Genomic DNA, 14180 nt, shown 5'->3' with positions numbered 1-14180 from the left:
GATTCATACCTCAAGACTCAACACAGTAACTGTCATACCAAGAAAAAAATATGTTATTCAAGACACCCTCTTCTCAACAGGTTATCCCTTCATTTTCTAGTGGAAAACCCTTTTGCTTGGTTTTATCTTACCAGGAAGACAGAAGCTTTGCTGTTTGAAAGTATTGTTTCTTTTCTGCAGATACTGGGTACAGTATACAGCTATTTCTGTCTCCTGTTTTGTTCTTGTCCTTTCCATGCACTTCTCCTTACAAGCATAGAGCCACACTGTCTGTCATCAGTTCTCCATGCTTTTTCTCCTAAATTGTTAAAGGCTTTTCCTCTCCCCAGTCTTGCCATTCTCAGCCTGCTCAGAACCATCCCTCTAATGGAGAGGAGAAAGCCCTTTCCAGGTATTTTGGCTTTTCTGGGACAAAAAATATTGTACAGATTTGGTTTTTTTCCCCACAGAAAAATAACTGAGTTTTGTCTTTGTGCATAAATCAAGACAAGGGTGGAGCAATGGTCATTTATCTGGGTCCACCCCTCTGGCCTCTTCCTCAGGGACTAAGCCAGAGGAACTTGTTGATGGCTCTGTGTTGCTTCCTAACTTTTACATTTATGTCTTATTCCTACAGCTCCTCTGGAAAAAGATACTGCCTGAGGCCATGGAGGCTCTCTAGCATCCCAAATCGTGCCTCCCCTGGGGCAGGGGATCTCAAGGGCAGCAGCTGGGTTAGGAGAGAGTCTGAGAAGACTCCTGATCCTCCCTCCACTCCAGTATGAACTCATTCATCTCCTTCTCCTCAGGTTCATTTGCAGTAGCTGTGCTATTTGTCTGGCACAGGGTGGCCACTGAGCCTTTCAGAGATTGCCCAGTACTCCCTGGAGAGAGTTATTGGCAGTATACAGATCTGAGAATTTGAGAAATTATGGGCATTCCTTGAGTTAGCCTCTGTAGACTCACCAAAACTGTCTGTAGAAGAGAAATATTCAGTAGAGAAATTTATTACAACCTTTTGCTGTCTGGACATTGATCCTATCTGGTTTTAAAGATGAGCAGCTGAGCATGCAACTCTCATCCATTCCCCTAAATCCTCGCTATGGCTGTTGGAGTATGAGGGATTTTTTTCCTTTTAGCTGTCCACAAATATCAGGACCCTGTTCTCCCTGGCTGCTGGAGACATGGAGAAGGAGGTCCTTCTGAATTCTTCATGAAGTGCTGCTCTTCTCTAGATTGTGGAAACAACCCAGCACACATCAGGCAGAGGAGGTATGATAATGACAATGGGGAATACAGCAAATACATGGGGAATACAGCAAATACAGATCCCTCAGTGGTGGTCCCAAGGGTCCCCACAGCACAGGCACTGCTTTTTCTCAATGCTCCTGAGGGAGCAGGAGAAACTGGGAGAAGTGCAGCTCTCTGCCTCTTTCCATGAGCACACACACACACACAAACACACACACAAAATCCATGTCATGAGTCGGTGAAAACAGAGACCAAGCAACACCCAATTAGCCTAACCATGACTGACATATCTGACAACATACAGACCCTCTATTTGAGCCTTACACATAGAGTTCAGCCAAATCCTCAATGATTTTCAGTCATAAATTGTTGAAAAAACAGAATTTATTTTCCTTAGCTTGAAAGGAAATTAAGAAATTGCCATGAGTTTAGAAGACAGAAATGAAATGAGTTTTGAAAGTAAGACTGGGGACAGGCTAATCTTGAGACCAAGCTGTTTCCAGATAAGCAGAACCTCCAGGTAGGTTTAATGTAGAAACTGGTGAGCAAATCACACCATTCACTACAAAGAAAGGAGTGGAGAAGATAAGAAGAAAGGAGGTGCTCTAATGGGTATAGAAGATGGTGAAAATATTTCTCTGGTTTCTAGGAATCGATAAAGTCTCATATTTCTGTAACAGCCATTAACACAGACTTCTGCAGACTGAAAGAAGTAGGTATGTTTTCTATATAGACTAAGAAACAAGAGTTAAATATAACCCATAGAGTCAAGTAATTCTGAAATTCAGTAATTAAATTACACTTGCACAATACACTAATTTCAGAGCAGTGCCTGAACAGCAACTAATAGGCATCATAACAGCTGAAAGAGTGTATAAATATTATCCCTGGTTTATAAATACGAGGGAAAAGGGGAGGGACAATGTCTGAGGCTACTGGGGAGCTACTAGGAGAGACAGGATGAGAAGTGGATATCTGTGGACATCATCTCCAATAGTCAACAAAGGGGGCTGCTCTTCACTCCACTGCAAGATGAGCACAGATAATCACCAGTGGGGAATGGGGGAATATTCCAGTAGTGCTGCCTGCTTCAGACAGCTGCAGGAGTGGCAGGCAGTGACACAGTGGATTCTTTGCCTCCCAGACCCAGGGTCAGATAATAACATCCCCATCCATCACCCTTCTGCAAAGGAAGTATGGTTCAGTTACCAGCAACTCAGGGCAGAGCTGGAATCAATTAGCTCTACATTTAAAAACCTCCTTTTCTTTAGGAAAAAAGTCTGTGTTAAATATTAATACTGGGAAATAAGTTAACTATTACACAAGACCAGAACACAGTACAAAAGGACTTAATACACACAGACAAGTTTGTGAACATAAAGTAAAATCCAGGCCCCACTGGAGTCAGTAGGATCAAGATTTTATCTGTTTGGCTTTAATGAATTTAGTAATTTGTCCACAGATTCTTAGTCTGTAGAGGACACCATATGGTTCACCACTCTTGTTATTAAAGCACAGGGACAAGGAAAATGATGGAGGACTTCCATTTCCTAGGATAGGTTAGTAATAATACAATATTTCCATCACCCTGCAAGGAGGTGACATAAGTGCTTCACTAGCCATCCCTGCTAAACCACATATTTCTCCTTCAGCACTGCTCTCAGAACTGTTATGGCAGTATTTATACTCTGCCAGAATCACTTCTGTGTGAGTAAAAAATGGTTACACAAGCAGACAGCACAGCAGCTACACATAACTGTGTGCTCCTCTTCATGTGCACTCCCAATATTTTGTTTTCAAAGGCTGGCCGTGGGGCATCTCTGGCAGGTTTCTGCCCCCACATGAACATGCTTGTGGCTCCAGCCACCAGAGCAGAAGCTGTGCAGACAGAGCCTGGCTGTAATGGGGCTTTCTAATTTTAAAGCCACACTACATTACCACTGGTCAAATTCTTCAGGGTGCTGAAATCGATCTCTGCAGTAAAGCTGCACCCATGGATGCTGCCCATGTGATCCTGTTTAAATTGGAGCACCACAGAAAAGACAAACTATTGTGATTGCTTTTATTCCGCTCTCTACAACAGATATTTTCCAGCCTGGTGGGTTGATAGGAGAAAAAAGCAGAATAATCCCTGCCTGTCTTAACTGTGTCAGCAGAAGCTCTGGTGCAGATCCAGCTACACTGGCGAGAGTTCATCTTTTCTGGGATAGCTTGGTTTGCTCAAAAAATATAGCTTTGCTTTCTTTAGGAGCACAAAGAGCAGAAATGGTGGTACAGCTACACACCCAAGAACAAACTGTGTTGTTCAAATCCCTGTACCTGTAATACTGTATAAATAAATTCCTTCTAGGGCCAGCACAGCTTCCGACTGCCAGACATGAGCTTTGAGAAACCTGAGCCACTGCTGCAATGTGTGACCAGGTCCAGCTGTCTCTCACTCCCAGTTGCAAAGGTTATCGCCCCCTTAGCAATGTGAGGTGAAGGAAATGTCACCTCTTCTTTGGTGACTCCAAATTATGGATCACAGCGTTAGCTGAAGGCCTTAATGTGCAGCATTGGGAATGGGAGCAGATGCAGTTTGGTGCAAGTCTTCTCCTGCTGACTCTTAAAAGGTTGTGATTTTGAACAGAGGGACAGAGCAGGCAGCTGGAGGCAATAACATCTTAAACTGCTGCAGCAAGGGTTACCATCTCACAAAACCCTTTGCAATGAAATTGTATACATTTACTGGAGAAATACAGATGTTAATATCATCTGCTGAAGCACCAAGCAATAAGGAGAATATGTGGTAAACTTCCTGTGTGTGCCAGCATTGCCCCAGGACTTCTGTGGCTGCAAACAGGACTCAACCCTGGTGCTTTCTCTTTGGTGCTTTCCCTTTTGAGTCAGTCTCTAGCAAGGGAGGGATGATATTTTTTAAGATTTCCTGTGCTTTCTGTTAAGGAGGTGTTCAGACTGGGGCTTTTCTGGTGCTCACCTGTGTAAGCAGGAACAGTACAACCCTGGGACCTGCTCTGATAGACACCTGAACATGCAAAGAACCTCTCTGATTACCCTGACCCATCTCTGGTTGGAAGGGGAGAGCTGTGGAGCCAGAAGCAGAGGGGGCAAGAGCAAAATGGCTCCAGTTAAGGGCAGTCAGTGCCTCATCCCAAAACACCCTGGGTCCTGCTTGGTGACTACTTTTGTTCTTACTGACATATTACAATGAACAGAGCCTACTGCTGCTTCCCAGATGAGACTCAGACTCCCTCTTGCTAGCTTTCCTGCTGAGCCCCAGGAGGTTTGGGAGCTAGACCCCTTTGAGGATTGCAGAGGGATCCCCTGCCAACAGGAGGGACAGAGGATTCCTCAGGCTCCCTCCCTGGCTCCCCTCCATGCTGAGGTTGGCATGCTCTCATATCAGACAAAACCAGATCTTCTCGGGCTGAGGGAAGCACAGAGCCAAAGCTGTTTTCATTCAAGGCACATTTTCCACCCCCCTAGTCTTATTATGTGGTGAGATGGAAGATGAAGAAAAAGATGAGCTAATGTCACTGCCTTTTCTTTAAAAAGCTGCTGATCCTCCTCAGAAAAGCAGTACCTCTGGTGAAATGAGTCATCCAGCATTTCCTACTCATTTCTTAAATTATCAATGGAGAGAAAGAGAGATGCTCAATCAAAAATGCTGAATTAATATCTGGAAGTTTCTAGGGATGCCTTCTGCCCCCTCCTAATGGCAGAGAGAATTTGCTTTAGGAAGGCTGGAATAAATGCTTCTATACCATGGGCTAGAGATCACAGAAGCAGCTGGTGCTGACCTGAATTAGATCACAGAATCATAGAATATTCTGAGTTGGAAGGGACCCACAAGCATCATCAAAATCCAACTCCTGGCCCCACACAGGACAGCCCCAGGAATTCCACCACATGCCTGAGAACACTGTCCAAACACTTCCTGAGCTCTGTCAGGCTGGTGCTGTGACCACTGCCCTGGGGAGCTGTTCAGTGCCCAACCCCTCTCTGGGTAAAGAATTGAATATCTGGGTGCTTTTTTATGCTTGGCCAATGCTCACTATGGAGGACACACAGCAGGAGTACATCCACGGTGCTCCAGCCACTGACTGGACCTCAGCTCATGGGACAAGTCCAGAGTCAGACTCAAATAAATCCCCTGCATGTCATGAGGTGAGGATGAGGATGCTGGCTGTGAGAAGGCCACCCCTCTGTCTCCAGCTTCTGCCTCTGCTGCTCCTCCTCCTGGGCTGGTATCTACAAAGCCTAAAAGAGGTGGCATTTATCAGGCAGTCTGCTCCCTTCCCTTGAGGCTCATCCAGCTCCCTTTCTCCATTCTCTCTTACCACTGTTTTCCTGCTTGCTCTTCCTCCCACTCAGCAAGCTGCTTGCTTTCCAAGGATAGCTTTGCCCTGCAGGTCAGAGCTGCTGCTAGCAGCTGTTTTATTTCTTATTAGTGTTTGAGGAGTTCCCTCCCTGCCTCCTAGGTCTGCCTGCAATCCCTGCAATGACATATCTATAAAATATCTGCACCTCCAGCCTAATGACACAAACTAGATTTCAAGGCTATTGAACTAACAGGGTATCTTAGCAACAAATATTTATTTTAATAACAGCATTCCCAGCCATGTTAAACAAGCACCTACTTCAATAGTCAGAATGCCCTAGAACATTTTATTTTGTACCACAACCTACCCTCTGTTGGCTCATCTTCACTTTAAAGAGTTGCTGAAGTCAATGCCATTGTCCCAGAGAGGTTGTCCTCAGCATCTTCCCAACATTTTAGAGCAATATCCAAAAGAAGGAGGTCACTGTGCTCCTGCTAACCACCCACACAGATCTGATGTGGGGCTTTCCTCTCACTGTCTGCTAGAAATTTCTGGTTGTTGCTTATGGTGATCTGCTTGGAGAGGAGTCGTTGACCTGATTTCTTGCATTGTCTGCTTACTGCATATCCAAAACCTGCAACTCCAACTCCTTCCCCAGCAATGACCAACAGGGTGATGCCTGCCCTTGTCATAATAGATCCTTGACTGACATCCTCTCCTTGAAGCTCTCAGGAAGCAACAAGTGACATCCCAGCAAACTTTCCTGCTACCACTCACTCATGCTGCTCACACAACCTGCCATAAAGCTTTACCATACATTTCCTCTGGACCTTATTAGGATTCCGGGAAGGATTTTTCTTTAAAAGAAATTTCCAATTTCCTCTTGAAAATTAGCTGTAGTGGAAACATTCACACATCAGAAATAATGGCTAACATAACCACCTAGCTTTACTGTTTTATTGTCATTGTACATTTTGCAATTACCTTTTCCTCTCCCCTGCTAGCTAAGCCAAGAGACTGACTGTGACATCAAACCATAATTTGTATGGTCACTGTTATAAATTTATGAAAGCAAGTAATAGTTTGTCTTATGGAATAAAATAACACAGCATGAAATTAGAGTAGCTTATCTTCATATTCCTTGGACAGCACATTGTTGCTCCCTGATGGGTTGAAAGCTCTTTCTTTTGATAAACTCACTAGTATCTGCCTTTGTACTCTCCTAGTGAGATATTTTAGTGACAGAAACATCCAGAAACGTTTCTTTCAGCATCTCCCTATGGAGGGCAAACCCAGCCTTTCTTGTCCCCAGCACTCATTGGGTTCAGTTTTGTTTCAGGAAGGGAATTCAGAAAGCACAGCCTCTCCTAGTGCACATTTACCTGGGGATTGTTGAGCAATACGTTCTCCAGGTCTCTTCATTTTCCCTCACATTGCCTCCTGTTCATTTGTGTGTCAGCAGCAGTGAATCAAGTGGCATCTGAGCATTTCTGCTCCAGGGATTCAGCATGATCCAGCCTGGTTCAGTGGGCACTTGCCTGGCTCTTGGGGCTGGTCCAGCACAGGCCAGAGTGCACTTGCCCAGCTCCCAGACACACCTGCAGGCTCCTCACTGAATTGCTCCTCTTCCAGGTTGACTTTGGTCCAAGTATTTTCTCTCCTCCTCCTGCCACCCTCCTCCCCCAGTTACAAATGAATGTTTGTGTACAGCTCAAGGAGAAACACCTTTCACAGTTTCATAAAAATAAATTATGTCACCCTGGCGCTGAGTTAGTCAGGAAGTTCTGCTGAGGACAAAAGCTGTTCCAAAGCTGCCATCATGCAATATTTAGCAATCCCACCTGTGCTAGAGGATGGATCTACTATGCCACAAACTGTGTGCATGGACAGGAGAACTGGTAACAACACCCATCCACCTGGAACAGCCACAGGACTTTAAAAAAATGTTATGGCAAGAATCACTGTTTACACCTGGACAGCTGAGTGCTAATGTTGAAAGAGGAATATTGCTCACCTCTGTCATTCTTACTTGGTAAAGGTCTAAGTCCAGACCAAACATGTGGTGCAACCTGCTCTGCTCCCCAGATGAGTGAAAGGAGCATTTTGGGTAGGATGCCAGACACTTTTGGTCTGAAAGCAAACAACTCTTCCTGATTCTCCTAGCATAACTTCATTAGTGACAAGGACTGAGAGTGAAAGTGACAGCCTCATCATTTGATTTGATTGCTTATTGTGTTAATTTGGTACCGAAGCACTTTGAAGCTATTAATCTATTGATTCATTTTCACTTGAGAACATAATTTGATTACTGTATTTTTTGCATTTTTATTAGCTTTGTAAATAAACTAAGTAGCATGCTTGCTTTCAATTTATGTTTGCTCTATTATTCAGTTTGATAAATCCTATAAAAAAAGCCACTGAGCTGGTTAAGTTAGACCATTCCAAAGGCAAGGCTGCCTAACATGGCAAAGGCAAGTCTATCCATGTGGCTCTTCTTCCACATTACCCATATCCAGCATATACAGCTGTACTCTATGTCCAGCAGCACCACCCATTCCCCTATTCATAAGGCACAGCTGGTTACTCCAGATGCACCACAGTTCTGTTTTCTAATGTGTGAGGCACATTTTTTGCAGCTGCATTAACCAACCTTTGCCAATGTCCCTCTAAGCCAGTACCAGCCCAAAAACAAATTCCAATTTTTCTAGGTGGAGCTCTTCTCCCCATTCACCCAGAGTAGCTGCTCATATATATGCACATACAGCCCTATAAATTAGGGCAACCTGAATTCATAAAAGCAGGCAAGCTGTTGATGTTTTGGGCTGTTTTTAGCACTGCTGCACAGCTGAAGCAGGAGAAATGGATGCAGGCTAGGCATTTCACTTGCTACTCTCCAAACACAAAGCACTTTTCACCATTGCCAAATGTTAGTTTCCAATCTCAGATTCTAAGTGAATCTGGCACCTGTTGTAAGGCAACACCTCTTGGGATAAATTTGCTTTTTACTGGTCCCAAAAGAGGAGACGCCATGAAAGCTATAGTGTTGAGTGCTGCTTCATAAACTGGCCTAAATTTAGGTTTTGTTATTTACAGCTAGAGCAGCAATGCATTTCAAAGCACTGGTTGGATTGTAGCTTGGAAATTGAAGATGAGAGATCTGACCTTTAGAAATGTGACCTCCTTGTCTAATGGAAGTATTGCCACCTTTTCTTCCTCCCTCCTGTGAAGGTCGACCTTCACCCTCCAGGCTTTGCAACATCATCACCCTCAGCATTGCCCCAGAGAATGAAACATACTTCCCTTTAGAGACTATCAGTGTATTTTGATCACAGACACTGACAGTGAATCATCAATTAGATAACCAGTAAAGTATAAAGCTGGAAATTAGCTGGGAAAATGATGGAGAAAGATTCCCATCAAATATTTATGCCTAAGCAGACAGAAGTCCTGCTCAGCCAGGCTTAAATCCCTTTGTGTTCCAGCAAACATTTGAGTGGCCACTGTTTGCCCACAGGGAAAGGTGGAGAGGGGCTGCTCAGCAGTGCTTGTATGCAGCCAAATCCATGCTGCAGGAATTGGTACCAACGTGGTTTTACCCTCACTGTGAGGGCAGGGGGTGTTAGGGAGATCAGGAAACAAAGCAGCCAACACTTTTAGTCCAGGCCCACATGATGGATACCTGGGGATGGTGAGGAAGAGGAGAAATCCTTGAGAAGTGGTGAAGTCCTTGACCAGAGACAAGTTGTTTGTGTTCCACCCCAGGAGCACAGAACGAGGTGCCTGAGCAGGAGCTGCAGAAGGGTGCAGCTAAGTACAAACTCTTTATGCACACTGCCCTGCTCTAGCTTTGACCTTAAAGATCACTGAGATGGACTTGTTTGGCTGGGAGAGGGAGACACTGATAACTATTTCGTACATGGTTCAAAATCTGACTCCTGTCCGGATGAAACGGACAGCTACCAGCCCTGCTGTCCAGAGATAAGAGTGGGAAGAGAATTGGGTATCTTGGCAAGATTTCTGCTGGAGCTGAGTTCAAACTGCAAGCTAATACATCACTCACAGCTCTTCAAACCCTTATTACCCTCTTTGTTATCTTGAATCAAAGTCCTCTGTCTTCTGGAGTTCAGTTCTTATTTTAACTGAGACATTTTTCCTGAAGAGCAACTCTCCAATTTAGGGGCTGGCAATAAATTAATAAAAAGATAGGTATAAATCATCACTCGTGACTTGAAATAGCTCTGCAATTATTTGGGTCTGTAAGGCTTAGCTAATGTTTCTAATGTAATATTCTGCCATGAGATTTAATTTGCCTCATACGAGTAATTTAGTAACCAAAGCATAGAGGTAGAACTGACAAATACCTATTAAACCACTATGTCCAGACACAATGGGGTGGATTTGTCCATCACTAGGTATTATGGCAACACTGAGCAGATGATTTTGGATAGATAGCCTCAGCTGTAAACTATTTAATTACATGTTTGTTATTCTCTTATTGTATCTGTCTTCCATTGAGCTGTGTGCATCATCAGCTCTCTCACATGAGATTTCTGGGTGCAAACAACTAATTTACATTAAGTGGTTTTCTTAGTCATCTGCATGTTATGTTCCTATCTGAGCATAATTCCACATCACAGACTGGGCTTTTTTTCAGGGATTTGAAGTGTCTCATTGTCACTCTGGGAGCTTATGACTGAGGTATATAGATACCACTGAGGTCATGAAAAACACAGAAGGTTATTGTAACAATTACCACACATCCAGTTATTTTAATTGAGTAGTCCATGACATTCCCAACACCCCTCCATTTGTGTGTGTTAGAGATGATATTGCACTTTTCAGAAGGTAGTAGCAATCAGCAGTACCATGGGTGGTGGTTACTTCAGGCAGCATTGCCTCTCAGGGAAGCCCTCAGTTTTCTTCTCAGCAGCTGTCCTGGTGGACCTGAATGGGATATTCTTCTTGCTCACAAGGTCCTTGACTATTAAACTGGTTAAAAATAGCTTCAGCCCAAAGTAACTTGTCATAAAAAAAGCTCTTTCGATCAAAATCAATGAGAAAGCACCTACTGGTTAAAGAGAAAAAAGTAAATGGAACTGAAAAGCAAAAGCTAAGAGGGGAGGGTACTCAGTCAAGACCTGACACTCTCTGTGCCTGATCTGTGCTTTCCTTCACCACCTTTCTCTAGACAGGAAAAATTGATGCACTTCTTGCTGTACCACCTGCATGTTACCCAGGGAGATAAAATTCCTCAATAAAAAAAAAAAATGAAATGCAAGGCTGTGTGCTTTCAGAGCTAAGCCTCATTTTTTAAATTCAAACTCCTCACATCTTCAGGCAGAATAGCATGCAGCATTTAATCTACTGACTTCTTATTCCCGTGTTTTGAATTAATATTAACCATAAACAATTCTGCTGGAAGAAAAGAGTGAACACCAGTGTTGCAAAACACACTCCTGGATGTGTAAAGGTTTCTGTAGAGACGATCAGCATTTCCTTTTCTTGTTTTTCTTGTGCCTAACTAGAGGAAAATCCAAAAAATTCAGATAAGCCTGGCACCATACAGCCCTAAACTTCCCTTGTCATCTACCTTCCAGACTTAATTTCTCCCTGCCCTCTTTCTACTGCACTTTGGAATAAAACAAGGCTTTAACAAGTGTTGATTACAAAATGCCCTGATCCCATCCTGCTTAGATTGCATGAATGGCCTATTGCTAGACTGTTCCGAACTTGACCCTCATTCTGCATCCAAATTCAATGATACAGCCATTCATCAGCTTGATTTTGGCAGCGTTATACATGCCCTCTGAAACATTATTTTTGGCAGGCTCTCAAAGCACGAGTGACTTTCAGCATACAAATCTCATTTGCTGCATCGTCTCCTTCATGATCCTTGATCAGCAGGAGCTCAGGACCTCGGCTGACTAGCACAAAACCAAAAATAGGGTGTTTGTCAGTGCAAGTCTGAATAACCATTAATATGTAACCTCAGTGACAACACTGAGGTGTTCATTTGTGTTCATCTGTGTTCATCTGTGCTGCTGGGTGTTGGTGTGTGCTCTGTGACTGCTTTCCTCAAGCTGTGTTCATGTGAGCTGGTCAGCAGGAAGAAGGTGCCCTAAAAGCACTTATATCTGGTCCCTAAATTAAGCAAATGTTGCAGTAAGTTGATTTGTCCCACCAAGGATGTCTGGAGATGGTAACTGAAAAGAGCAGGCCCCTGAATTAGGGCCTTTTTTTGGGTAGAGAAGCAGTAATAATGACTCCTTAGAAAATTTTAGAAGAATTTCTATTCTTTTTGATGGTCTGGAGTTGAATGTTAGTTAATCCTGTGCTACCAGTGGGGAAATGGCAGCACAGAACAGGCCTGGGGCTCTCCCTGCCACTCAGATTTTCTTCTTGGAAGATCAGTTCTCAGGTTTTTTCTAAGACTCCTGGATCTCACCTCTTTAAGTCCCCAAAACCTCCAGCAAAAAGCACAAGGTGCCCTGCAATCCTTGTGTGCAAGGTGTGTGTGTCCCTGCAGCAGTTCTTTGGGGAAGCAGGAGGAAGTATTTGATTGCTGCAGTGCCTTATATAACCCAGCAATAACCACATGCAAGATGGTAATACAGATCCCCCTGTAACTAAAGAAATGTTGTGGGGATCTGCTCAAGCCCAGTGAGGCACCAGTGACACCCCAAAACACCCTTCCTCAGGAACTCCTGCAGGGAAAAAACTGGAGGAGCTGCCTGGACATTGGCACTGCCCTTTACTCCCTCGGAGGGAAACCTCAGGACAAGAAGTGATTCAGCAGAAGATGATGCAGCACAGGAGAGATCTGCTTGGCAGAGACCCCATTGCAGGTCTGCTGTCTCTGCTGGGCAGCACCTCTTGCACTGAAAACGAGAAAATACAAAACCTTTGCCTCTCAAGAGAGGGAGATGCTGAACATGAAGCCACCTGGCAGTGTTTGCTGTTAGATAATATCCTAACCTAGCTAGTAGGACTCCCTTCATAGCCCTCAGCTCTGTTCTTCCAGCCAGGCTAACTGGAGTCCCTGTGCTCCTGTGAGAGCTCAGCCCAGCCCTTGCCAGAGCAGGTCTGTGTGCCCTTTTAATGAAAGCAAAAATAAGCACTCAGAATGTAAGCATGATTCTTCACTGAGCTGGGCATATTTCATGTCAGGAAGTAACTGTAGTAAAAGCTGTGTTCTAAGCCAGTAAAATCTATTTTGTGGTGATGAGGGATCAGCCTCAGTAAAACGTATCCAGAAATTAAACTAGTAAAACTGAGCAAACAGCTCTGTCCTATCAAGGTAATTTATATCCTGTTAACCAGAAGGAAAAAAAACAACCCAACATGCACAAGAGACATCTGGAAGTGAAAATTAACTAAAACCAGACTAATGACATAAACAAGAGAGAAATACAGCCTCCAGATCTGTGTAGCTGAGCCTGATGTATATCACAAACTAGATTGCTCGGGGTTTTTGTTTTTGAAAGAACACAACAAATCAGGGAGGAAATTTTCCATTTAAAGCCATAACTTCTCAATTTGGAGATTTGTGAGGGCATAAAAGACACAATCACAGAGGAAAAAAATCATCTGCCAAGAGCTCTACATGCATGTTGGTCCCAGAACTAATTGAATAACAATAACCATTATTTGAGAATCATTTTGGTTGCCAAAATTCGCAAATAATTTTATTTACAATCTGGTGTATGACCACCTGCAGATCTAAATTAGTTTAAAAAAATACATACTAACATATACACCCATAAATTTGGAAGAAATAGTTTTAATTTTAATTCTAATTTTAAAAATGTCAGTTAAGCAAGCACATTCTGTCCCTGTTTTAATATTGTCTTACGCTAAGGGCATTTGCTCCTGCTTATGAAAGAATTTATGGGTTTGGTGCATTTCCTGTAAATGTGTGAGAAGGCTGTACATGCTTCTAGCTGAAGAAAATCTGGGCATGGTTTTCACCTCATCCCTGACCTTGACTATTCTCTTGTCTATCTAGTGATGAAATCTTCATCCAAACTGCAGTGGGATCTGCCATCTGTTTGATTCCCCTGCAGATCTGGGCAGAGCACTTTTATGATCTGCTTCCATGCCCATTATAGAATTTTTATAAAGGTGACAAATGCTACTGCTGAAAAAACTGGGGGGATGTTGGCTTATTTTTCATTTTTAGTATTGGAAAAATATTATCGAGCTTTTATTTGCTCATATTACCCCCAAAACCCCACCAAAACAAACATTTGCTAAAATAATGGTAAGCTAAGCAAAGCAGAAAGGATCAGGTTTTGAATTATATACCATTAAATCTTAAACAATACTGCCTGCCAAGTTCAGAGTCCACAACATTTTCAAGCATACAAGTAATTTTTGAATACCAGGCTAGTTTTGCAGTGCTGACAGACTAAAATGCTCTCCTGCTTTACTTAGAAGTTGACCCAGTTTGACAGCAAAATCTTCAGGAGAAAGCAAATGGAGAACTTTGAATTTTATTTGATACTACTTTACCAACTACAGCAAAGCTCTGAAGGTCAGTAATGTTATCTAGGCACTAAATACCAAATCCTGCATCAAAACATGTCCCAGAAAACTGTGCCTGGTTCTTTCATTCCTGCATGGAAATGG

The sequence above is a fragment of the Lichenostomus cassidix genome, chromosome 1, assembly GCF_008360975.1.
Source record: "Lichenostomus cassidix isolate B80296 chromosome 1, HeHo_3.0, whole genome shotgun sequence".
Taxonomy (NCBI): Eukaryota; Metazoa; Chordata; class Aves; order Passeriformes; family Meliphagidae; genus Lichenostomus; species Lichenostomus cassidix.
This window is presented reverse-complemented; position numbering follows the sequence as displayed.